The sequence below is a fragment of the Fundulus heteroclitus genome, unplaced genomic scaffold, assembly GCF_011125445.2.
Source record: "Fundulus heteroclitus isolate FHET01 unplaced genomic scaffold, MU-UCD_Fhet_4.1 scaffold_506, whole genome shotgun sequence".
NCBI classification, from domain to species: Eukaryota; Metazoa; Chordata; class Actinopteri; order Cyprinodontiformes; family Fundulidae; genus Fundulus; species Fundulus heteroclitus.
The window spans coordinates 53,008-80,963 of record NW_023396930.1 but is presented as its reverse complement, the minus strand read 5'-3'; the positions used below and the strand labels follow the sequence as shown (position 1 = coordinate 80,963).

General features: G+C 39.5%; 1 long non-coding RNA gene across 1 annotated transcript in view; it reads right to left on the bottom strand.

Moving 5' to 3' along the window:
- Positions 1–863: 863 nt before the first annotated feature.
- The window catches only part of LOC118560893, a 35,674-nt gene continuing 8,581 nt past the window's right edge, over positions 864–27,956 (bottom strand). Inside the window, exon 3 of the long non-coding RNA XR_004929674.1 lies at positions 864–2,736. This is a non-coding gene — a long non-coding RNA (uncharacterized LOC118560893). The remainder of the gene's footprint in view (positions 2,737–27,956) is intronic.

The following is a 27,956-nucleotide window of genomic DNA, read 5'->3' as shown; positions in this document are numbered from 1 at the left end:
TTTAGGCCTAACTATACTACAAAAACAATATTTAAAAGACACTTGTTCATGTCAAAATCAATATGAACTCAGCCTATGTTGTCTACTATACTGCTCTGCACAGCAGCAGTGCAGAAACAAAAACTCAGCTCCTCCCTTCTCCTGCAGCAGCTTAGTTGAGAATCAAAACAGTGAGCTGCTGGCGGAAGTTTGAAACCCCTGTAATAGTAAAAGTACGCTGGAGGAGAGGTGTAAATTAGGAAAGAGGCAAAAGTGTTGGTTTGAGGTATTTTGCTCATAAGGGAGAAAAAACAAGAAAAGCAGAAGGATGTTGATGAGTCCTTATACTAGCTATGGCTATGTTGGCTAGAAAGCCAATTAGCTCTACAAATCTGGCAAAGTATCTTGAAGAATGATACTCTTATATTTATAACGTATCTAAAGATGGCAGAAATAGCTGTGTCCACAAGAGTGAAATATTTAACATGCTGCACTGAATACGGCACAATTACCTGTTTAAATATTAGCAATTTGCTGTTACCTTCATTATGGCTTTGTTCCACTGCGGGTACCACTTGACATATAACAATAATGATTTTTATTTGTGAGCAACTTTTGTACATTCCAATGAATTTTTTCCCTTAGGGAGCAGAGGGCTAAGGCTGCTCTCCAGCTGTGGCATCTGGAGAGCAGTTTGGCAGTCTGTGGGATTTGAACCGGGGAACTCTGAGTCTTTCCAGGATGTCCTGCTCAAATCACCAACACTCCCCCTGTGCCCCCCACATCACACACACACACACACACACACACACACACACACACACACACACACACACACACACACACACACACACACACACACACATCCTTGTTATAGTGAGGACTGTGCCTTGACTTCCATAGACTTCCACTCATTTTCAAGCTTTTCTATGGCCTAACCCTAACTCACCCCAACTTTTATCAGTTTATACCTAACCCCACCCTAAACCTAACTGACACCTTAACACATTCTAAACCTAACCTGTAGCCCAGAAATAAATGGGGCCGCTTTTGGTCCTCATTTTACTTCAAAGTAAAGTGAGCAAAAAATGGTCTCGAACAGCTGCAAGTACAAGAACACACACACAAAAAATGACTCATATGCCTACCTGTTCAGCAGTTAAGGAATAAGATATGGCTTATTAAACTATGGATTAAGTACCTTTAGATAGTAAGTGGTATTTTTTGTAAATTCTTTTTTCAGCTCCTCTATTGACAGTTCAGCCAAATGTCATACTAGATTTTTCAGCTAATAAGTATTTGACCACTTGAGGGCACTCATAGACTGTTTATGGAATATTGAATGTCAATCCTCAGATGGTCAGACAATCACTGATAATTAAAAAGTGGAAAAAAAGAAAAACACATTGATTTTATAATAAAAGTAGCTTTCTCTATAGTGATGTAAATGTAATCAGGACATGTTTAGAAGCTAAATTCTTGTAAAACATGTTTTAGGTGCACCAACATATGTGAAAAAAGTGAGACACAAAATTTAACTTGATGCTTTCATTTAAATTTATGACACACATTTGACCTAAATAATTGACTTGCATGAATTTGTGCCTGTGAATGTGTTGCTTTAATAAGTGCCAGCCTAGCTGCTGCCAGCTAATAGTTTGATCCAGTGATCACTTTAAGCACCGTTGCTAAGGTGAGTGCTTTGCTTGACACTGCTGTGTGTATATGTTTGAAACTGAGGTGAAAAATGAAGTACTCTTTGAGATGGCATTTTGTGTTAACATATTCAACAATTAGTTGCAAACACATTAATCAAAGCTTACACCACTTTAAAAAAATAATTTGTGTAGCAGCATTTTGGTACCCTATAGAAAGTAAGGTAAGCTGTTTCACATGATGCTCTATAGCATCATGCTCTGTAGTTCAAAATATGAAATATTTAGGTTTAACAAACAGAAGTAGAAAATTTTATGCTGAAAAGAGATTCTTTAACGTTACGTTTATTCTATTTTGATATTAAGGCATCTGTTTGCATGGATACCGGGATAAAAAAAAACATCTGATCTGGAAACATCTGCAGAAATTCAGAATACCAACAAATATGATAGACAAATATGTACTGAAATATACTGAAAACCAGTTCTTGGCTATGTTTATGTTGTTAACCAAAAGTCTTTGGTTCAGACCATGTGGGGAGAAGCCATGATCAACGAAGACACTTTGACACCCTTGGCTTTATCATTTGTAATTGTCAAACATCTATTTCCTTGTTTTGCTACATAGTGATATTTCCTAAGCAGGAGAGAAAAGAAAACAGCACTAATATCTGAGCCAAACTCTTGTTGTTCTGCACTTTACTAATCTGGGCCTGCTCCCATCAAATCTTTTTCTGGGAAAGCAGGGGGATTCAACACAATTGATTGGGCGAAGTGAGATGTAGTGCCTGCCTACCAAAGGTTGGTTTATTCAATCGTGGTATCAAATGAAAATGTAGGAAGCAGGTGACATGAGAAACCACAAGTTACACCCACATGATACTGTGGGTTCTGACCAAACAGATGTGATAGCAGCAGCTTCCCATGCATCCTCCTGTGCTGCCATGTTTATATTGGTTCGTATGTGGCCTCAGGAGCTCTTGCTTTCGTCACAGGTGGTATCCACCATAAACCATGGTACTGCAACGTGATTGGCCCGAGCTGTTTTTGGTTCCGGCCTGAACGATTGAGATGGGAGTGGACCAAGATGGACTCCATGTGTCTGTAAACGCACAAATACAATGAGATTTCAGCTTGCAAGCAAGGTTACTTCTGAACACAGAAACACTGTAAAAAATAAATAAATCATATATAAGCTCCATAGTTTTACCATTACTGATGGGCTCGTAAACCTGCCTGAAGTTTTGTACATAAAAAAACAAGCAGAGCTTAGTTGTTGATGCATTCTGTTTTTAAAACAGGTTGTATTATTGGCTATAGGACGGTTCAGTTGGTTTGCTGTGATATTTAATAGTGCCTCTTAGTGCTCTGTTCAAATGTGTCATTATGCTAAATTCTTTCCATTTGGAATATTTTAATGGGGAGAGATAAAAAAAATAAACCAGTTCTCACTTGTCTCTAACGGTAAGTTAATAACACCTTACATAAACACGAACAAATGATAAATTACACTGAGGCTCACAGAAAAAACTGAAGTGCAAAAGCACTGTCAAAGCTGCCCTGACTACTTCCTCAGAACATAAACAATGATAAGCAGGTTCTGCTCATTGGATTGACACTTTATGAACTGAGCATCTGCAGCTATGAGCACCTTTGTAAAAACTAAAATTGGGGCAGTTTGCAGGTCTGGAACATACTCCTGTTGACACAATACCATAGCAGAAAGACTTCAGGAATGACCTTCGAAAAGTAAATGATGTGGCCAATCAAACTGAAGAGGGTTCTAAAACCATTCAAAAACAATTCTGAGTCACCCTGCAGTGAGAAGGATGAGTCACAATGAACTTTTCTAAGATAACTGCCAGTCCTCAGGAGAGGAAGTCCCACCAATTTTAGTCTTGGCTCAGAATGTGGGGTGCTCTGAGAAACTGCAGAAAAGCTTTTAAAAACATCTCAGCATTGTATTTTTATTTTATTAAGCTTGACTGGTATAAATTGAGACAATGCTACATTGTGTCACTGTTGGATGTTTTAAAAAAAAAAAACACAACAGAAAAAATTAAATGAGTCTTCATCACTTTCCACATGAAAAAAAGAAGAGCACCGTTGGAAGAACACACCTTCTGAAGGACCCACATTTGTGCTCTTGACACTTCTCTCCAGAAGACTTTCATAAATTTGATTTATGAAAGTCTTCATAAATCAAATTCCTGATTACCTCATCCTCAGTAAGTAAGGCAGCATTGGAGGAATCTTTAGAACCTGCACAGTGTTTGAACTGTTTAGAAGCAGTAGAGCTTTCTGAGCTATCTAAAATCTTAGCTTCATCTAAACCTTCTACCTGTATGTTAGACCCAATCCCAACCAAGTTGTTTAAGGAGGTAATCCCTTTAATCAGTGGTCCTATTTTAGACATGATTAATCCATCCTCAGTAAGTGGATATGTAACACAGGTTTTTAAAGTAGCTGTTATTAAACCTTTACTTAAGAAACCTTCTCTTGATCAAGATGAGCTAGTAAACTACAGACCTATATCTAATCTTCTTTTCTTATCTAAAATTCTTGAGAAAGTAGTTGCTAATCAACTTTGTGAACATTTACAAAGCAATGACCTACTCCAGGAGTTTCAGTCAGGCTTCAGAGCTCATCATAGCACTGAAACAGCTCTGGTGAAGGTCACTAATGATATTCGCATGGCCTCAGATAATGGACTTGTGTCTGTACTTGTCCTGTTAGATCTCAGTGCTGCATTTGATACAGTTGATCATAATATTCTCCTACAAAGACTTGAGCATACTGTAGGGATTAAGGGGAAAGCATTAGGCTGGTTTAAATCTTATCTGTCGGACAGATTCCAGTTTGTTCATGTTAATAATAAATCTTCCTCAAACTCTAGGGTCACCTGTGGAGTACCACAGGGTTCAGTCCTTGGACCAATTCTCTTTGCTAAATATATGCTACCGATCAGCAAAATTATCAGACAGCATGGGATTCATTTCCACTGTTATGCTGATGACACTCAGCTACATTTATCCATAAATCCGGATGAATCCAATCAATTACTTCAACTGCAGTCATGTCTTGATTACATCAAAAGCTGGATGACTTTAAATTTCCTGCATCTAAATTCTGACAAGACCGAAGTTGTAATCTTTGGGCTAGAGTCCTCAAAAAATAAACTTCTTAACCAATCTCTTAATCTGGGTGGCATTAACTTGGCCTCTGGTAATAAAAATTAAAAATCGTTGTGTTATTTTTGCCCAAGACATGTAATTTAAATCCCACATTAAACATGTTTCCAGAGTTTCCTTTTTTCACCTCAGGAATATCGCCAAAATTAGAAACATTCTGTCCAGGGGTGATGCTGAAAAACTAGTCCATGCATTTGTTACTTCAAGGCTGGACTATTGTAATTCTTTACTATCAGGAAGTACACAAAATGCAGTTCAAAGTCTTCAGCTGATCCAAAATGCTGCAGCAAGAGTTCTGATGAAAATCAACAAGAGGGATCATATTTCTTTTATTTTAGCTTCCCTTCATTGGCTTCCTGTTAAATCAAGAATAGAATTTAAAATTCTTCTTCTAACGTATAAAGCCCTTAATAATCAAGCTCCATCATATATCAGAGCTCTGATTACCCCGTATGTTCCTAACAGAGCACTTCGCTCTCAGACTGCAGGTCTGCTGGTGGTTCCTAGAGTCTCTAAAAGTAGAATGGGAGGCAGATCCTTTAGCTATCAGGCTCCTCTCCTGTTGAACCAACTCCCAGTTTTGGTCCGTGAGGCAGACACCCTGTCTACTTTTAAGACTAATCTTAAAACTTTCCTTTTTGACAAAGCTTATAGTTAGAGTGGCTCATGTTACACTGGGCTACCTCTGTAGTTGTGCTGCTATAGGCTTAGGCTACTGGAGGACATCAGGGCCTATTTTTTTCACTCTACTGATTTCTACTGTTCTCCAGTCTTCTGTTCTCCAGTTTTGCATTGCATTACATTGAAATGGCTATCGTCATTTCAGCTTTTAACTTTTTGCTCTCTCTCTCTTTTTTCTTCATAGTAGGCACACCTGGTCTGACGTTCTGTTAACTGTGACATCATCCAAGGAAGACAGATCACCTGCTTATATAATTTAATGTAAAACAGATTACTGGATCAATGTTTGCTTCTGTGCTTTTTTGTCTCTCTTTTTGTGTCTCTGTTCTGTCTTTTGTAACCCCCAGTCGGTCGAGACAGATGACCGTTCATACTAAGCCCGGTTCTGCTGGAGGGTTTTCCTTCCACTGTCGCTTCATGCTTGCTCAGTATGAGGGATTGCTGCAAAGCCATGGACAATGCAGACAACTCTCCCTGTAGCTCTATGCTTCTTCAGGAGTGAATGCTGCTTGTCGGGACTTTGAAGCAATCAACTGTTTCCCTTATATAGGGCATTTTTGACCAATCTGTATAATCTGACTGATTCTGACTATGTAAAGTTCCTCGAGATGACATGTTTCATGAATTGGCGCTATATAAATAAAATTGAATTGAATTGAATTAAAAACCTTGCAGTCATTAACTGAACTCACAAATTCATCAGTTTCCTGAGTTGCAATAATTTAGGAGGCAGATTCTCTAATAGCTCAGTGATTTTTGGTCCAAACTAAGTTGTGCAAAACACAATGATCAAAACACCAAAAGCACAGCAGAAAATCAAAAATAGCAAGGGTGGAAGGAATATTAGGACTGTTATATTGTTTACTGTATGACAGTTTGGTCTGGTTGCAATTATGTGGTAGAATTGAATTGAATTGAACCTCAAAAAAGTCATGTAAAAATTATGCCACATAAACCTGAATTAACTCAATCAAAAACCCTAAGCAACATTTACATAGCATAAACTGTTCAGTTTGTTTAAACATTTTGCTGCAAGGCACGGTGTAACATGTAATGTAGCGTTTTGCATTCATTCTAAGTTTATTTAAATATATAAGTTTTAATATGTCAAACCTTAAAAACTAAAAGAGTTTATATTCCTTTTCCCTTGAGTGTATAGGGCTTTAAATCCTAACATGCAGTAGGCTGCCTAAGGGCATTTAAATAGTAAGGTTAGGACCTTAAGAATTATATTAGGAGACCCAGGAGTTCCCACTGGACGTAACACGCCTGTGTGAATCCAGAAATAAACTCAAGGCGGTCAGCATCTCTGACTATTGAAATAATTATAAAAATAGCACAAGCAGATGAGACCAGTATGGAAGTAGTTATTTAGCCATTTGGCGTGTGTATTTAATTTTAAGTCATAGCAGAATGTGGAGCATTGCTTTGGGGTGATCATGTTTAACACAGCATTAAATCATTTACACATGCAGAATTTAATTACAGTAATCAAATACATTGGAGCTTCATGGGGTTGGCATAAGATTGCAGTTTGATTTAGTCATAGAAAAAGACGAGGATGTATGAAGATGAATGGGAGTAATATTTGTATTTACCTGGAAAGAGTTTACAATTAACACTGGTGAAATAAGCTCTCCTCTGCCTAACATTGAAATCCTGGAGAACTTGTGCAGCAAATAACCTTTTAAAAACAATATTGGTGCAAATTCATAGCATACACAAGAATGTTTCATGCATTACAAAAGTTACTGTGTGTGCACAAGTTTGTGGACTGTGACTACTGTCTTTCCATGTTGTGTTTCATTATTTTATATAGCTCATTACATGCAAGTGCTTACCCCGATTGCAGTACTAAAAATGATAATTTTGAAAAACTTCCACAGTTACTTTAAATGAGCATCTGTGCCAAAACTGAGAGTGATTGGGCCTGGCAGCCTTCTTGAAAGCATAACTGGAAAAAACTGGAGAGAAAACGAAAAAAAGAAGAGAAAACAGTTTTTATGAGCAGCTTTCCTCACTCTACTGGAGCACATTGTGCTCAGTTTTCCCATGACTGAAGCAGCAAGGACCTGAGCTTATCATAAAGGCATAAACGATTTCCACTTAAAAATACAAGTTTATACTTGGTTCCACACTGGAACTAGAACATGAGGTAAAGAGATACGTCTAAGAAAAAGCTCTTTTTACACTTTGTAAGCAAAGCATGAATTATGAAAAACAGAGGCAAGATTCGCCTGCAGCAGTTAATTAGAAATGGGTGAACAGAAAAGAAGACAAGAGTCCTTTGCAGTGGGTCGACTTGGTAATTATTTCTGTTCTGGTGTGAAGAGTGTGAGGACAAGATCAGGCACAAAACACCCTCTTAAGAAAAAATGTGCTTCTCTATCGACCACATCCCTGTGAGTCTGTAGCCCTTATTCCAGAAAGTCAGCATGGTTAAACTAGCCTATAAACATTTGGCTAAGCTAGGCTGAAAACTGTGTGAGGCTGTATATTTCCAAAGTTAGAATAAAGCACTTTTGGCTGCCTACCTGGTCTAAATTCCAGAGTGATGTGAATTTGATTCCTTGATTACAGTGTATGGTGAAGCCCTTCAAGCTTCAGAGTGAAAAAACACACATTAATAACTGAACTTTCACTGTGTGTTAATACATGTGTGTGTTTTTGGTTAGCCAGAAATTGATTTTCTGGGAGAAATTAATTGTGGATTATTCAGACCAGTTAAGGATAATCCAGTGGTTTAGAAATAGAGTTTTGTAGAATAGAAAATAGTGTTTTGTTATTATTAAAAGTAATTAAGAAATGTGAACAATGTTAGGCTTAGCACTTCAACTGTCTTGTCAAAAACAATTCTTGACCCTAACCCTTACTAGCCCCCAAAAAGTGAGGTCCATATCAAAGTTCTCACTTTACCAGTAAAATGAGAAAATACATTTCTCACTCAATTGCAAGCACACACACACACACACGCACACACACACGCGCACGCACACACACACACACACACACACACACACACACACACACACACACACACACACACACATTGAATCATATTCTCCAAACAAATTTCATTTAAAAAAATAACGTCAGCTTTTGTGTTTTGTCAGGCCAAATGTCCCTCCTCAGTAAAAGGATTGGATGCGGAAATGATGTGCAGCTCTACCTAGTTGACTTAACTCTGATTGGCTACAACCATATTTGGAAAACTAGTCAAAACTGGTCAACTGTGGTGACTGTGAAATTCACTCTACCAGGCAACGACAGGAAAATCAGGCAGTAGTCAGTCAACCGGATTTTTTTGTTACAAACACACCTTCCTTATATTTGACGGCATTTAGAGATGAAATAAACTTATGGTAATGACAGCTTTATGGTCGCTACCTTCTGTGTTGGTACAGAAGGGTTTTTTTTTTTTATCTGTTCGAAAAACCCAGACGTGAATTCTCCCATGTTCAAGGAAACAGTCTTCAGTAAAGTCCCCATAAATGAATTTCATCCACTCTTCTGTGATTCTCTCGTCCTTCAGTGAGTGAGTAGAATGTTCTTGCATTGGCTGTTTGCTTGATGGTGTTCTCTGATTGGAGAATATGAATTATGTAGAAAGACAACCTAAGTTGAAAGACAACACATTTTCTAATCTGACCACTTGTGAGCAAAGCAACAAAGCTGAACGCCCCTGAGCAGGTCCTTTGGTATTCACTTTTGAAATTTACACGGCCTCATCAGTTCACAACAGACCGTATTATACCCCCAATACCTCAGAAGAATTAAATTCTTTGTCATGGCCCCTTTAAAGGGGAACATGAGGAGAGGACAACAAACATACAATAAGCAAGGCTTCATAAGGAATTGCATGACTCCTTAAAATGTCTTTTAGTCAGTGTTTAAAAACAGCAAAGGAAATGTAAAATATGAAATAAAGTATTTTGAAAAGAAAATCCGCTCATTAGCAGTAGTAAAGTGAAAAGACATGAGGCCAAAACAAGACTTGGTCGGAGGGACTTTCACTTTGACAAGTTGGCAGGAACAAGCACAAAGAGCATACTCTAACTTTGATTTGCTATGTCCCATAAAATCTCAATAATTAAGAGACATCTGTTGTGATGAGACAAAATGAGGAAATGTTTAAAAGTATAAATACTTTTGCACACACCATATGATGTTCTTACAGGGTCCTTTTGTGTTGGAAAGAGATTTGTATTGGATTGTACAGTAAAAAAGTGCAAATATTATCATTTTTATATATGTTGCAGAATGTCACTAGAAAACCCAGAAAGAAAACCTATTTGAAACATGTATCTGCTTATATTTTGAATCAGCACCATACCTATGATTATTATAACGTTTGCCGTTTGAAACCCAAACCAGTTATTTTGTTAAGCATAGAAAATGATAACCAGGTTTAGTGTAGGGCATAATCCTTAAATGTAACTGGGACCAAAGATATCCGGGTTATATGTTTGAAAACTGTAGACTGTTGTACATATGGTTCACATTTCTGGCTTCCAGGAACATTAAAATGTTTCGTCTTTCAAGCTGGCCTCTAGAATCCCAAAGTGGCATGCCAAAGATGCAAAGCGCATCCGTACTTTACACGGCTACCATGTGTGAAGACTGCAAAAACATACTCCTCACCCCCACCGAAGAAGTGGATCTCTGTGGGATTTTTTTTATTCTCGGTGGAACTGCTTCCACACTCACATTTTGGGAATTTACAAGCAACCAACAATAAATAGAGCAAGGGTCAGCATCTCTCTCTCTCTCTCTCTCTCTCTCTCTCTCTCTCTCTCTCTCTCTCTCTCTCTCTCTCTCTCTCTCTCTCTCTCTCTCTCTCTTTAATGCTTATATCCACATGGAGCTCCCCATTCTGTCCTGACTGTAACACTGTTCTTCAGGCCCAGCTTTCCCAGGGGAGGTGGTGCCAGCCAGGTGGGGTGCCAAGGGCTTTAAGGTCTCAAGTTAGGTGTCTGTGCCAGAATCTGCAAAGGATGCCAGATACGTTGGCCAGATGTACTCAGACTCATATAAAGTGCTGTGATGAAGGTTTTATTAGAAAGAGGCCTTTCTTAACAACTTCTGACAGGCAATATAGCAACACTGGGTCCTGTAAAGTTTAAGAAGCAGGAACAGTGCCAAATGTCTGCATAAGATCAGTCCACCAAATACATTCAATAACTTCTTTGAACTGAATTCCAGTCTGCAGACATGACTGAGGCATTAATAACAACCAGCCGCACAGCTAACATGTCACTGCCATATTCTCACAAACAGTTTACCAGTGTTTGAAGGGCTGTTCATTTTTATCATGACTGACTTTACAAATTAGAGGCTAAAATAGAAGCAGGCATGTTTTTCTCTCTGTTTTCACTTGATGAATAAAGGGCTGAGACACGCATAATGTCAAACAAAACTGCAGACAGGTGCACAATTCTACCATTATTGCTCCCTTTGGAGTTAAGCCTCTGTTTGGGAAAACCCTTCATTGGTTTTTCCCAAACTGCCACATATGAAAAAAGCATTTTAATTTCAACCAGCAGCAAAATCAAATCAGGCACAACACATGCAGGTGCATCTCAGTAAATTACAAGGTCATTGAAAAGTTTCTTTAAATATAGAGTCTGCGATTTTTCCGGAAGTTTCCCCAAGTCCCTTTTTGAATAACTGCACAACCTCTTGAGTTCTCCTCACCCCGAGTTTGTCCGTTTTTTTTCTGCTGTCCTGGATCTCTGGATCGGCGACGCTGCTCGGACTTACCTCTGCCTACGCCCTCCGGTCTCTGGAGCACCTGCCACCAACACGCTGAGTCCTTACCGTCCTCCCCCGGTCCGGTTGCTGCGTCCGGTGGTAAGCTTTAGCCTCCTAGCTCATTCCCTCTGTTGTCCACCTCAATCTGACCATCTACCCTTTCTTTACAGTTGTTTACAGATTCCGATCCGATATTCCCTCGTCAGCCCCGAGCGTCCATTCTCTCCATCTCTGTTTAATAAACCTTTGAATCTGATTCTTGCTTCCGAGTGTGATTCTGCATGTAGGCCAAACATATAAAGCCAAACATGAAACTCTCACTGTGCAGATTAGGTACAGAACCATCTGGAGCTAAACCCGCTAAAGACTGTGGAGATGACAGTGGATTTCAGGAGAACCCCTCACACTGCTCCCACCTCACTATCCTCAAAAACACTGTGTCTACTCTGGACCACTTCTAGTTCCTATGAACCACCCTTTCTCAGGACCTGATATGGTCCATCCGTAAGAAGGTCCAGCAGAAACTGGACTTCCTGTGAAAACTTAAGCGGTACAACTTTCCTCAGGAGCTACTGATCATCTCCTACACCACCATCATTCAGCCTGTCTTGTGCTCATCCATCTCTGTGTGGTCCAGTTCATCCACAAAATCTGACAGGTCCACACTGCAACGCACTATTAGAATTCCAGTGAGGATCATCTGAACTGTCCGTCTATCTATTCATGATCTGTAAAGTTCCTTGGCCAGTAAAAGGGCATCTTAAATAGCTGTCGACCAAACTCATCCTGGTCACGGGTTACTCAGAATTTTACCCTTAGGTCAGCACTACGGAGCGTTGATGGTTAAAACAAACTGACTCAGAGCCAGTTTCTACTCCCTGCTGGGTCTCTGATTAACACTTTATAGTCAAGGTAGGAAAAACAGCGATAAACTTTACAACAAACACTTATATAATAATAATAATAATAATAATAATAATAATAATAATAATAATAATAATAATAACTTTTCTCCTTTTCGGTATGGAACTCTGTTTATATTTTTTAGGCGATATTATGCTGTTGCATGCGATTTGGATCCATTTTCATCATTTCAAAGTAGATAATGCTATCAACCATGGCTGATAATATAGGAACAGGACTGTTCCCCCGATATTTTACTTTGGAGAAACCACATTTGTTTGTCTGGGAGTAAGGGGGGAGGATATAAATGGAGCCAAACAACTTGAATGTAATATATAAATAAAATGCACTGGACTGTGATTTCCTATCCACTTGGTCATTATGTAGCAATTTAGGCTGACTTCAGCCCCTCTCCTCTCGCCCTGAGGGGCTCTCCATCTCAGGGCTATCAGCTAATTAGCATGAGGAGGCTCAGCTAATGTGCAGACAGCTCTCTCTGATCCCATTCACTCAGGACCTAGGAAGACACGTGGATAGATGAAATTAGAGTGATTAATTAGGCTTTGACACTCCGCCAAAGGTTCTCAATTTAGAGCTGTCACATCAATAAAAAAGCACCTCCTCAGCCACATGTCGGCGTGACCTAAAGAAAAATGACACAGGGATATTACCAACAATTAGGGGCAATTAGTGGGAGCGGCCCTTTATTGGAAATGCATTAAAAAAACACCCAAACATTTTTACTAAGTTACACCGAAGTTGTCCAATAAAAGAAATATCATGTTAATAAAATCCTAATACATTGGCTAAGGCAGACTTTATGAACGAAGTGGTATAATCATGTTGCCAACCTTACTTATCTATCAAAAGGCTTAAAAACATCTGTTTAACTCATGACTACATTTAGTTTAACAACTACCTACATTTTAAGATTTCTTCTAAACTTTCCAGAATTTCAGTCTACAGCATTAGACACTGGAGTGGGCTGCAACATAAAGTTGCATATTTTAATTAGCAGATCATAACACATTCATGAATGGATTGTTATTCTTTGCTGTCTATTCTATACCTAAAAAGTTTCTCTTTAGATTGAAGTACTATACTTTACGCAAATGGGTGTTTACTGAATGTATCTTTATTGAATGCAGTTTCAGTATCTTAGGAACTTTTCCTGCTTTTTAACGGTCCTACTCCTGGTAACTTGGGCAAACAATAACAGACAGCAGTGTAGTTTCAAAGATAAATTTATTCCTGAACAGGGGGAAAAGGACATATTAGCCCTTTTTCAATTGAAACCCTCAGGATTTGGTTTCCCGGGGTAAATGATAGTCTGGGCTCTTGTAATTTATTTAAATCAGCCTAATGACAAATAGGGAAGTTGGTCAGAAAACTGCACTTCACCTTCAGTCCAGCAGATGGTGATAATGAGAAATCAAAGGCTAACAACCAAAACCTCACCAAAGTCATATCCTTTTCTTTCTTTTTTTCAAACATTAGTAAAATCTCTGACGGTAGTGGTTGGTTGAATAGAACCTATGGAGTATTTTTAGGTAATCAGTTCCCACTTCTTCTATTCTTAAATATGTCAGATATGTGGTGCTGTGCTGTAGTGGTGTGGTTTCTAACTTTCTCCTGCAGTAGGGCGCCACCAATCTGGTGGAGCACTTAAGGTGACTGGAGAAGGATGAAAGGCTACAGAGCATTAGCTCACCTGAGCGGTACCTGACCAGAACCTTGCTCCAAGTCATTCCTTGATTCCAAGTTTGTCCCTGGACTAATTCTCTGTTCCTCTCTCTGGTTACTACTTGTTCCAGTCTGGCTAAGCTAGAACCCTTCTCGGAAAAGATCACTAACTCCTCAGCCTGTTCCAAGTCCCAAGAGACTTCCTGCCTCTTTGGTCGGCCGCTGCTCCTCCAACTCTGCTGGATCATCCTGGCTTTGATCGTCATCAGGCCTGTACACCTTCCATCCTGGAAGAACCAACAAGCCCAAGTCACACCTTTGCTCATGTCCACCTACAGCAACTGCTACGTGCCTCATGCCCTCCGGTTAACCACTTATCCTGTCTGTAAGTCGGCTTCTGCCTCTCCATCGAGCCAGCAGCACAGGAAATGTTTTAGTAAAAAAAAAAGTTTTTTTTAGAATAACAAAAACAGATAAATCGGTCCACAGGTACAAAGAATCGCTACAATTATAGGCAAATCTCTATATAAAGTAGAAAATGCATAGAAAGTGTAGCATTTAGACAGGGCACAGAGAGGATACCTGGGAGCCTTTGGCAACCTGCGTCCAAACTTCTCCCCTCCTGCAGCATAAAATCATGAAAAATTGAAAACGCTTATAACAGTTAACGCTCCACAACGTTAGGTTTACATGAAAAGCCAGTCTTGTGTATTCGAAATAGGCTCATAATCTTGATGAACTGACTGCACAGATGAAGGCTCCATCCGAATACCTTTAATGATAGCTCCTAGCTTCTGCTCCTAGCTCCTGTTCTATAACCTTTCATGGGGTCAACAGTAAGAACTTTATTGTGGGGAGAAAAGACTGCAGGGCCATTTTTAGAAAGCCTTTAACTACAATGTCATTACATGTTGTCACATGGATGATTCTAGTCAAATCCAGGCCTACAGCCTTCCAGAAATGAACTTCAAAATGTGCACTCTCTTCTCTTTGGACATTTTCGTTGATTTCCATGAGGGGACTATGCTTATACATCATATCAGACAAAGGATTGTGGGATACCTTAACGCTTCTTAGCACCAGTAAAGGAATGTTCCAAAGTTCCTAGGCAAAACTAGCCCCGAGAGGAAGCTTACAGGCTTCTTTTCATAACTCCATATTTACTGACAGCACTATTCGGACAGCACTTATCATTCCGCTTTGGCTAAAGAGTCTTTACTCAATAAAGTTATTCGGATGGAGCTGAAGTGTTAAGGTATACTCTCTTGCTCGAAAACAGATTAAGGGTATAAAATCGCTAAACTTGTACACTCACATTATTGCTTTTGGCTTCTCCTGCGGATGGAGAGTCTTGTTTTGATGCACACGACCTTGCCCCTTTAACATATCCGGAAAAAAGTGCTACCTCAAACCAGGACCTTTTATCTGTGAAATTATAGCACTCCGATCCGAGGCTCCGATGGCAGGGGGTAGTGAGCATGACCTATATACAGAGGTCCTAGTCCTCTACGCAGATGACCCAGGTTTGATTCCAGGCCCGGGGTCCTTTACTGTATGTCTTCCCCTCTCTCTCAAACCCCCATTTCCAGTTTTCCCAGGATTCTGAAATTCCCTGTGAAAATTTGTAACAAAACAGGCAGGGCTTTTGAAAGCCCCGGGCTTTCCTAAAGCCTGAGGCATTTCACATGGTATGGAAAAGCGGCTATACCCTCTGGTATACAGTTGACAAGATTCAATTAATGACACAATGGACTATGTCTGGTTCAAGCAGGACAAGCCGAAATAATTATAAGGAGACAGAGGGTAGAGATAGTTGCTGAGAGCGACTCTGAGTAAGGAGACAACAGAAATTCCTATTTTTGAGGAGGTGTGGTTGACCCTATTGCAAGACCCCGCCGTCTTTCAAGAGATGTGATTGGTTGATAGTGTGTGAGTGTGTGTGTGTGTGTGTGTGTGTGTGTGTGTGTGTGTGTGTGTGTGTGTGTGTGTGTGTGAGTGAGTGAGGGGGGGCTGACAAATGCGCTCCTAACAATCAAAGAAGAGACATTGACCAATTAGATTGGATTAAGAAATTTGTGACATGATGCAATTAAGCAAAATTAAATAATTGTCACACAGCATCAAAATGTTTGAACGCACATTATTTACATCCTCAATCATTTTGATTTGCTTGTTATGTTAAAAACACAGCTCTGGAGAATAGGGTTATGGAAAGGTAAATTAGTGCCCAGGTCAGAAATTCTTCGAAGCAAAAAAACTTCGAAGAACATTGTCCCAGATGAATGCACCATTTCTCTGCGCATCTTGGTGCTTTTATGAACCCACCTGGAAATTGAGAAGTGCCCCGTGCAGCAATCAAAAGCCAGAGAGGAGATGGCATCACACAAGAAAACTTTTAGATGACCATTTAAGCTACTAACATAATGTACATTATACAAAAAAATACTTTTTCACATTTTATCTTGTCTAGAATGTATTTATGTTTTTAGCAAAAAGTGCTCTTTAGCGCCAGCCTGAAGGTAAAAGTCTAAACAGTTTGTGTGTAGAACATTTGATGTTGGCTTCCATTTTCCTGACCCTAGACCTGTACTAGAGTCCTAGATGAAAGAAAGGTCAGGCCAGATGATCCTTTAAGCAGACTTAATTGTTTGTTGCAGTCAGGACCTGTCATGTTTTGTGGATGAACCTAACCACACAGTGATGGACAAACAAACACAAGACTCCAAAATGATGGCATTGTAGAAGAAGCTCTGTCATGATTTGGTAGGAGGTGTTATGAGAACAGCAGAGGTTTCGGAGTGAGTGTCATGTAATGGAGGGGGCATTTCTGCAAAGTGTGTATCGAGGCTTGCTTCATTTAGGGGAGGAGCCAAAAACTATGACGGCCGACATCTCGCTACCCAGCTGTACCACAACTGCTTCAGGGAGCAGTTCAGATTTCCTGCAAGTTTTGACAGTCATTTAAGAACCTCAGTCAAAATGTGGGAGTTTGTTGAAGAGCTATGGTCAGTTCAGGTTTCGGATAGACTTTTTGTAGCTTGGATAGAAGAGTTTGGATAGAGTTTTTATAGTTTGGAGACAGTTTGTAAAGTTTAGATGAGTGGACGAGCTTGGGGATTGAAGAGAGTGAGGAGATGACAGAAGATGAAGCCAGCCTGAGAGAGGAGGGATTTAACCTATGTGGGAATATTTGACTTGACTTCACCTCGTAAGGTAAATCTAACATGCTTAGATACTTAGGATTTATTAGATATGCTTATCAAGAACTGTATTTTCTAAGTTTCTTTATTTATAGGTGAGGTGCATTAGCTGGCTCACAAACTGAAATCTCTTCATTAACATCAGAGGCGTTCAACATTGTTGGAGGTTGCCTTTCTTTGCTGTCTCCGTTTTATGATGCCACTGTTTAGATAAGATAGGATAAGATAGTCTTTATTGATCTCACAATGGAGAAATTCACTCGTCACATCGGCTCATACAAGAAGGTGCAGAGTAGGGAAGGTGCATTCAGTTACATACAGTGAATCTTCATATATACAATGGATCAGAAAGAATACCAAAAAATACAAAAAAGGAAATAGGAATGGGCATATGATGTCTCATTTACATTCTTAGTGGTCTATATATATATATATATATATATATATATATATATATATATATATATATATATATATATATATATATATATATAAACATATCTATATACTTAAATATATACATATCTCTATGCGCCTACTTACATACGCACCTACGCGTATGTATGTGCATATACATTGTATACATTTGTACATACATACATACATACATGTGGGCTGACTTATGTTCAGGTGGTGATAGCAGCAGGAGTCACTACATCAGGATTATTGCACGGGTTGTAGGACAGTGTATTAAATAGATTATTGCACCTTGGTTATTGCACATTAATTATTACAGTTATGGTCACAGTTGCAGTTACAGTGCAGCATTGTAAAATCTGATAGCAGCAGGAATAAATGACCTGCGGTAGCGCTCCTTTTTACAGACAGGATGTCTAAGTCTTGCACTGAAGGAGCTGCTCAGCTCCTCTACAGTCTGGTGTAGGGGGTGGAAGGTGTTGTCCATGATGGATAGATGTCTACTGATGGAAATTTTTCTGCCTCCAAAGTGGTTCCACTCAGAAAATGTTGGAACAAAGCCTTCAGGAGGAGATGATAAAGCCAGCAACAGCAGCTGCATTAGAAATTGGAGACCACCTCATCAGGCAACTACAGGAAAAGCTTCGGATTTTATAGTCCATGAGCGTCCTATCCCTAGCTACCCTCCTCAAACCTAGATACGCAGTCACAGAATGTTTCACTAAAAATAGATATTCTTATAAAAATAGATATTGTTATATTTATGTAAAAAGTTTTGGATTTTATTATTTTGTTCACCGTATATAGTTGCACATATTTTAATAGAATTTTCTTAATTAAAAAAGCTAAAAAAAATTGTGTTTTCAAGGGGCGCAGAAGTAGTATGAAATAAAAGAATCTATTAAAACCAAAAATTCTTAAATTCTTAAAATCCCTGGTTTTGCAGATGATTGTACAAGTTCCACAATCACTTTAACTCTGTTTATGCCCATGCCATTTCACTAAAGTGACAGAAAAACATACACAGCCAGCCTGCTCCAGCCACTTAGAGCAGAAAGTGAGAAAAGGTAGAAATAAAACAAACAATAATACCTGAAAGGACTTACTGAATCAAACTAAATCACAACATAATGATCAAGCAAATATTAATGGATGAACTTAACAAAGTATGACCCAAGGAACATAACAAATATGTCAAAAAGCACAACTACTGGCATGTCTTGGGGCTCAGAATGTTGGAGCATTTAAAGCATGAGGGACCCTTACACAGTTCAAGATACTTATTGAAGATCTGAGTGATGATGGGGGCCAATACATAATTCTAATGTGATGTCATATATCCAGGCACTCTGCTGCTAACTGCCATGTTGGTAGGCTGAATCACTTCAGAAACTACAGAGTAAGTTTGACTACTGTGTAATTTTCTGTTCTGGTTCATGTTGTTGTTGTTTTGGTTAAGTTAACTTTCCTGCCTTAGGGTTTATTTCTGTTTCTAGTATTGTATTGGATTCATGTTTAGCCTTAACTGTTTTAGTTATCTGGTCTCCTTTATTAGATTTGATTTAAGCTTGTGTTCTGTTCAGTCTTAGCCTTGTTTTCTATCTTGGGTTTTCTCTTTATGGCTATTTTTGCTCTGTAGTTGGTCATCTTAGTTTCTGTCCCATCAGCCTCTCTATCACTTCCCCTTTCTTGATCACTCTCACCTGTTCCTAGTTAATTAGAAGTCACTTCGTTTCACCTGTCCATCTGTCTATTTAAACCCTCCTCAGTTTTCTGTTTGTTGCTGGAACTTCTCACACACATTTCATTGGTAAGAGCCCTTCAGCATTTGTATGTATTACCTGACCAGTTCCTCTGTTTTTTGAATCTGTCCCAGTTTTTGTTGTCACCCGGATGTTTGCTCTGTACACCTTTTTGGATTGTTTTTTTGTCTGCCTTCCTGACCCATCATCTCCTCAATAAATCCCGTCAAGCATTATTTTAGTGTCTGGCTGAATCATCTCCTCATAATTCATTACATAGGAGGAGTATATATTTTTTTATTTATTTTTTACAAAGCTCACAATGGTTACTTTATGTTGGATGAAAGATCATGCTGACTGTGCACATGGTTCAGCAAAGCATGGTTTTCTTCCTTCATGGATACACACTTTAAATTAGCTGCAAAAAGGGAACTAAAAGTATGTAATTTTTTCTTGAAATTAGTGTATTTCTCCTTGATTTGAGAAGGCAAGTTTAAATGATCTGCCAATGGAATAAGATTTTTAAAATAAGAACAACTCATCTTTATCATCTTATTTCCAGTGCAGTATCTAATTATCTTTTTTTAGGGGTCAAACTACTCATCAGTCTTATTTACCAGCTCAAATTAATGACAAATACACTAATTCCAAGAAAATTGTACTTATTTTCAGTTCCCTTTCTGCAATGTAAACACTCTCTAAGAATGACTTAAACTCTGTGTTAAACCTTTTAACACTTTAATCTAAAGAAGGCAGAGACATGATTACAAGATTCCAGCACTGGGCTCCTAGCTGGTCACGTACCACACAAACTCCAGCAGCAAAAAAAAAAAAAAAAAACAAAGGGAAACACAAGTATTTCTCTCCCCTTGTCCCTCCTCCTTCTTCTCCTCTGGTTACTGGATGCCCCTCAACATTAGGCACATCCCCCAAAAGGAAGACTGCCTCACGTGCCATTCAATTTCAATTCAATAAAATTTTATTTATATAGCGGCAATTCACAACACATGTCATCTCAAGGTACTTTACAAAGTCAAATTCAGTCAAATAATATAGATTGGCTAAAAAGATTCCTATCTAAGGATTGCAGACTGCATCGAGTCTTGACAAGCAGCATTCACTTTTCATGAAAGAGCGTGGAGCCACAGGGGATGGTCGTCTGCATTATTGGTGGCTTTGCAACAATCCCTCATACTGAGCATGCATGAAGAGACAGTGGAGAGGAAAACTCCCCTTTAAAAGGGAGGAAAACCTCCAGGAGAATCAGGTTCAGTATGAACGGTCATCTGGCTCGACCGACTGGGGGTTAGAGAAGACAGAGCAGAGACACAAAAGCACAGAAGCTCACATTGATCCTGGAATCCTTTCTATGTCATATGGTGATAGCAGATGATCTGCCTCCCCTGGATGATGTCACAGCTAACAGAATGCCAGACCAGGTGTACCTATTATAACGAGAAAAAAACAGAACTGAAAGTTGAAATAACAACAAACAATGCAAATTAGAGAACAGTAGGAGAAAAATAGACCCTGATGTCCTCCAGCTGCCTAAGCCTATAGCAGCATAAGTACAGAGATAGCTCAGGGTAACCTAAGCCAAGGAAAGCTTTAAGGAAGTTTAAAACCTAGTCTTAAAGGTATACTATGCAACCGGGGTTGATTTTCCAGCGAGGCTCCCCCCAGAGGGCGAAAGTAAAAGTGCACTGTCGTAAAGATGCTCAGCTGTTCTCCTGGTTTCTCCGTCAAGCCAGGCGCGGTTGTTTTGAGCTTAGCAGACAGGCGAACGCAACGAAAAGTCGAAAAAAACGGCAGTACAAACAATGACTAACACAGTGAAAGTATGAACATGCACACAGAGAGAGAGAAACCATTCCAATGTTACTTACAATCGCATCAGCAGAAACGCGAGGTCCGCATTAGCCTTGCAGCCTTCTTTTTCTTTTAGCTCTTGCCAGAGCCATAGAGAGAAAGAGTTGCGACACTCTTTGATGTCACCGCCAGGGCAGTCACGTGGTTCGTGTAAACCGCTATAGTTCCAAAACATACTCTGGCTTTCATGTTCTTCTATGGGACAGACAGCAGCAATTGCATTATTTAACGGTAAATATATATATAAACATACACCCTACTACTTTTTCAGCTGTTATTGGCAGCAAAAAGCGTTCAACGGAGTCCAATGGGACTGTCGCAACTCTTTCTCTCTATGGCTCTGGCTCCTGCCATTCCGAAAAAGCTTGCTCGATGTTCACCCGTGTACGACTCCTCTCTCTGTCCAGAGCCCTTTTCCTCTTTCTTGCCTGCTCTGACATGGGCTTTCGCTGTTTTCTCGCTGTTTTCTCGCTGTTTTCTCACTGGTTCCGCCATGATAACTGCACAAATATCGCCACTGCGCTAGCAACGAGCATGCCTTTCACTGGGGGCGTGTAGCAGTTCTCGCCGTAAAGCAAGACCAACTCTCGCGATGCACAGATTTCTGAGCCTATGGGTGCGGGCCGAGGGCTCCTGCAATTGCAAGTGCGGTATTTCTCCTACAGACCACCAGGGCGGCCGAGAAAACCTTTGTTCGACCTGAAATGACTCATTTAATCATCCAAAACGGTATGGAACACATTCATTAACTGAAAAATGTTGCATAGTATGCCTTTAAAAGTAGACAGGGTGTCTGCCTAATGGACCAAAACTGGGAGTTGGATCCACAGGAGAGGAGCCTGATAACTAAAGGGTCTGCCTCCCATTCTACTTTTAGAGACTCTAGGAACCATCAGTAGACCTGCAGTCTGAGAACAAAGTGCTCTGTTAGGAACATATGGTTAATCAGATCTCTGATATATGATGGAGCTTGAATATTAAGGGCTTTATAAATAGAATTAAAACATTCAATGAAGTATTTTGACTGTATTTTACCATAGTATTTAAAAGTTGAAAAAATTCCTCTGTAGTGGAAATTTGTAGTTATTTCCTCTGTTTTGTTCTGTTTTTTCTGTTGATTTTTTAAATGACAAGAAAGGGAGTCGTTCTCAGATGCAGAGAGAATTTTAATGCGGATTATTGATGGAGACTCAGATATTGAGTTGTCTGATGAAGAAGGTGAAGATCCGATGTTTCAGGCAGAAGCAGAGGAAGTTGATTCAGAGCGCTTTGAGGACGAAATTCAGGCAGGGCAAGCAGATGCAGAGTCAGATGAAGCAAGACAGTCCACATCTCAGTCCAGTAGGCGTCCTCTGTTTAGCCAGAATATGAGTTTGTATTCGGAAAAAAAAAATTTTCTTCTCTAAATATGGAGACTAATTTTAATTATTATTTTCTTTCCTTAATTGTTTTTATTTATTCCAATTTCAACACAGTGATTCTCCCATCATTCAGAGATATGATGCCATGACAAGCCAAAACTGGACCCCGATGGATTATTTTAAGCAGTACATTGATGACTCTGTGTTTGAAGTGATGGCCCTGTGCACAAATCAACATGTAGTCCTTGGGTCCATTCTTAGTAGGTCGCTAACTCAGTTAAGGTGGATTTGATTGTTGACGATTTGGCATTATCTTGGATCGTTTGGTTCTTCGAAAGACATCCCGCACTTGTTGTCATAGCAACATGTGCGCAAGCTTAAGCCTGCTCAAGAGCAGGTTTATTTCATGTAAACAGGATTAGATCACAGCTGTATAAGTGGAGGAGATAGGCAAGTCTGTCGTAGCCATGTCCATTTTTACGACAGCAACCATTTGCGGAAGGTGCAAGAATAATTTTAGAGCTTTTCGAATTAATCGCCTATTGCGCAATAGACAGGATCCTTTAGCGCAGCGCAACAGTAATTGTAGAGAGATTTTTCTTGGTGGCTGTTATAAACAGACAAACACATCATTTAACAGTGGCTTTTAAAGAGAAAAAAGTGGTGTTAGAGCCATAAATAGAAAATATTTAAGTTATTTGTATGATCGTTTGCTTTTTATTTTTATCATATTCAGTAAGAAGATTGTTCAGGCCACTTTGAAAGGCTTGCTTCCTGTCGAGCCATATATTGTATTGGAAAAAAACTATGGATGGATTATGTAGACACGGAGCAATACAGTTTTACCGTGTAAACTGTGTATGACATGGAAAAGGAAAAATGTAATTTTTTATAGATAAAGCATTTTTTTGTTAAAATTCCCAGTTTGCGCGTGTCCTTTACTTCCAGTGTCTAAGGAATGACACCAATATTGTAATGTACGGGAAAACGGACTAAAGATTCAACCGAAGCAGGTCAGTAACGTTTAAATAGTTTATTTAGAAGCAGGAAGTGGGCTTGGCTTCTAGCGGCGCCGTGACTCGCGCTCGCACTGGTAGTCCCCTGGGACAAAGGCAACAGGTTAGTGATTAGCAGGAGGTGATGGGCTAAAGTGAGATTGGCTAGATCACTAACCTGATGCCGGGGTTCCTGAGCCAGGAGAGCTGACAGAGAAGCAGGCGCACGGGTCCGGGCACAGAGGTCCGTTTGGGGAACGGGGCTTTCCAGAGACGTTATCCAAAAGGCAGTCCGGGTCCAATAACAGTCAGTCCAATGGTCTAGCGGCAATACTGAGGGGAAATCCAGTAAAGGTGTCCAGGTCCAGTTCCAGGTACAATATCCAAAGAGAGTCAAAGGGGTCAGGCAGGCTCAGAACAGGTCGGGCAACAGACAGGCAGACAGGCAGGTTTTTAGAAATAAGCGCTGGAAAGTTCTAACCGGGCTGGTTCGAGACGATCTGGCACTGGAGGCTGACTTGGACGGGGCTTATAAGCAGGTGGAGACAGATAGAACCAGTAGAGGTGATTGCAGGCAGGGTGGAGTCTGGACAGGTGTGCTGATTTTGGACAAGATCTACCCCTGTGCCTGATAGCTGATAGAATTGCAGATCCCATCTTCAAATGTTGAATTTCTCTATAAATACGGCGGATGGGTTGAGAGTAATTGGAACGCGGCCTGCTTTTAGTGAGCCTACACGCAGTAGAACATGTGACACAGAAACACAATTGTAGCATCACATTGAAATCAAATCAACATAGCAATACAAGTCTAACAACACTATAACACCAACAAAAAACAGCATTTGACATCTGCTACTCACTTGTCCAGAGGAAAAAAAACTAGCTCTGAGTCAACCTGGAGCTGATTCTGCTCTTGAAACACTCTCCACCTTGGAAATACGAGGCCAATGTTACTCTTCCTACTTCTTTACCAAAGACCATTTTTTTGTGTGTGTGGTAATAACGGGTCCTGATTGTCTTCAGATGAATGCGTCGGTAGGGGCTAAGCCCTGAGTGGTATCTATTCACAGTGGCAGCTCCAGATCTTTTTTTCTGCAGGGGGCTAAACATTTTACTGAGGGTGCTATGAAAGATAATTTCTCAACCCACACAGACGCAAGTACAAGCAAAGGTGCACCCAGAACACTGACATTCGCAACAGTCACCAATTAAGTAGATAATGAATATGTGGTATTCTGTTATTCAATTAAGGCATATACAAACATGACATGTGACTGAATAGTTTAATATGTAAACTGTTATAATGGATTCACTGTCTTCTGTTTCCCCAGATGTATCTGGAAATGTGAAAATTATTAATTAAGTCAGGCTTTGTTCAAACTTTGCTGTTGCCCCAAACAAGCGAGATGGATATTTTTGCAGAAGTGGTCATCTTGACTTCTGCTAAGATCCTCTAGCTTTCCACTGCTAATAGAATTAGCATTTGCAGCAGGAGTGGAAGGATTGCCACACGGTTGATCCCCTTCATCCAGATTAATATTTGTTGGTGGTGTCCAATTCTAAAATATCATGCTTCTCTCAATTTCCATCCATGGAAATTTGGACAGTAAAAATAATAACTTTTTATCATTACACATTCCTTTCATTCCGTGGTTTAAATGGAATAAAATAAGTGCCGGTACTCCCCTTAATGTCATATAAATATGACAGAGAAACATGAGTACTATTTTTATATAGATCAATAGTTTCACTGTACAGAAATGACAAGGAACAAAAGAACAAAGGCAGTTCTAAATCAAATCCACATAAGCCAAATTCAAAGTGTCATGAAGTCACTTTTAACTCCAAGCCTCATGGTGTTAACATGAACATGAAAAATAACCTAAAATATAAAACAAATTATCCTTAAAAACATAAATTTTAATGTAATTTTAGCAATATTATCTTACCATTAATCTAAAAATGTGTTACTATCTTCAAAAACTCAATATATTGACCAGCCATACACAGGGTCTGTGCTTACATGCACATATATTTAATCATATTTAATATCAAATTGTCCATCAGGTAATGAGCGGTATACAGAAAGTGTGAAATTTAAAAAGTCATCAGGCCTCAACTTTTGTAGTTGACTGGAGGAGAACAAAAACCAGCTGTCTCCACTTCCATCACACACAGGAATCCATATGGATAGTTACGGTAGCCGAGAGGTCCAAACACATTGCAAGTACATAAATGCGCTACAAACACAAAAAGTACTCCAACCACAACACAGAGGCTAACACACAAACGCATGCAATGGAAAAATGCAGAGAAACGCTGCAATCACAGAAATTAAACACAAAGTGTAAACATGCTGCAAACACAAATGATGCTGACATACAAACACACAAAACACATGCAAAGGGAAAATGCTGCAAGTAGCAAAATCTGCTGCAAATTAAGAAAAGCTGTAAACTTACTCCAGACCACTAGAGTGAGTAGACCACCAACCAAGTCATATGAGTCTACAGACCTGAGAGTGCAGTGAGCACGGCAGGGACATTTATCTGTGTTCTAAATATTAGAGTGAAAATGTTGTTCCTCACACATTGCTGAATATATTGGGGCTACAGATCATATTTGATAAAAAAATAGGTGTTAACTCAATTCACTGATCAATATAAAACACATGGAAAAAAGTTTTCCATGTGACGCACAACAAACAGGAGTAATATTACCAGTTTTAAAGCTGTTTCAGTTTTTCTCTGCATGCTAAGATGGGAATGCTAGACTTTGTCCTCCAGCTTTTTCCTGCTCCAGTTTACCTTCAGTTTTATATTCTTCAACAAAGCATAAAAATCACTGTTTTTAGGAGTTATTCCTATATTTCCAAAAAAAAACATGTATAGCAGATGTGATTTAGTTATTTTGTTTTATCTATATCTGATTTTATTGTATCAGATGGTATGAGCTTAATGGTAGAGCTGATCTAAATTTTAAAGAAGTTTTTAAATGACTTGGAGGAAAATATAGTGCTGTAGATGTTTTGACTGATGACCCGAAATTAATCATTTTCTATGGTAGATATAACTGTATTTATATATTTTTTTATTTTCATATGAAACACGTACCACATGTATGTATAACCCAGTTAACTGGCATATTGTATAATAGTAATTTATTATAATTGCTAATTTAAATAAAGCAGTTGATAAAATAGGAATTTGTCATTTGTGCAAAAAATACAAGGCCTTTTATTATACAAAGCAGGGAACTGAGTTGAAACAAACGAGGGAAGAATTATGAAACCAGAAAAATCCCATTAAAAAGGATAGAAGTTCAACTTAAAACAGAAATAAAATTATACAGTCCTACGAAAAAAAGTTTTGACTATGGAAAATAAATTGGGTCATATTTTGCCAAAGATCAGATGAAGGCCACTGGCATTAAGAATATTTGGAGGCATTAGATGGAGCACATGCACATAAAAAACACAGACAATCCGTTTTTCAGCATGCTCAAAAGGCTACATGCTTCTTCTGGATATGAGTCTTCCTCTTCATGACATAAGTATCTTAACCTGACTCAAGCCAGATGCATGTCTCGCTCCGCCTAGCTCCACTCACATAATTCTGGGACACCGCCATAGGAATTGCCTTTATTGAAGGCTGGGCCTTATCAAAAAGTCTTGCATATGATTGGATAAGCCACTTGTCTGTCATCTTTATTGACGTGCTATTTCAACCACTCACACCGAAGCTAACCCGTGACGCTGTGAGAGCGACGCAGACGCTCTCATCAGCGTCTGCGTCAGTTTTCCGGGGCGCCAGCGTCTGCAGCGGACGCGCCCCAGAAAACAAAACTTGCCAAATCCGGTTGGGAGGAGGACGAAAACATCGTTTCCACCAACAAAAGCCTTCAAAGCCGTTCTCTGATGTTCTTTTAATGAAACAATATTAGGTAGATTGGACAACACGGAAGAAATAGCAGCATCAATGTTAACGCTTGCTTCCTCGACGAGCCGCCATTGCTATCAAAACAATCTCACATCATGGTCGCGTCTCCACTACGTCACATCTATGAAATTCCAGCCCTGCGTCCTGATTGGCCAGACCATAAAATTGGTTGGAGAAATAATTTTCTATGGGCGATGTCCCAGATGTATGTAAGTGGAGCTAGGCTGAGCAACATACGTCTTGAATGAGTCAGGTTATAAGTATCTAGCAAAGAAGACTAAAACACATCAAGCTGAAACCAGGTGTCTGAACTCTGGATAAAATGGCAATCACACTAAACATGGCAAACAGGCTTAAATCGGAGGAAACTGGACCCCTGCTCAGTTATTTCTGAAAACGTTTTGACACCTTTTCAGGACTCTTTCTCACTTCTGGTGGCTCCCACTTGAACAACCTGTATTTGGTGCGCTGCTGTTTTTAAAGTACATGGAGGCCCTTCCTCCTGGGCACATTCTAGCTCAGATGCAAATCAATGACCCACCGTCACTGTAATCTCTTTGGAACGTGATGGAGGACCAAGCTATAAAA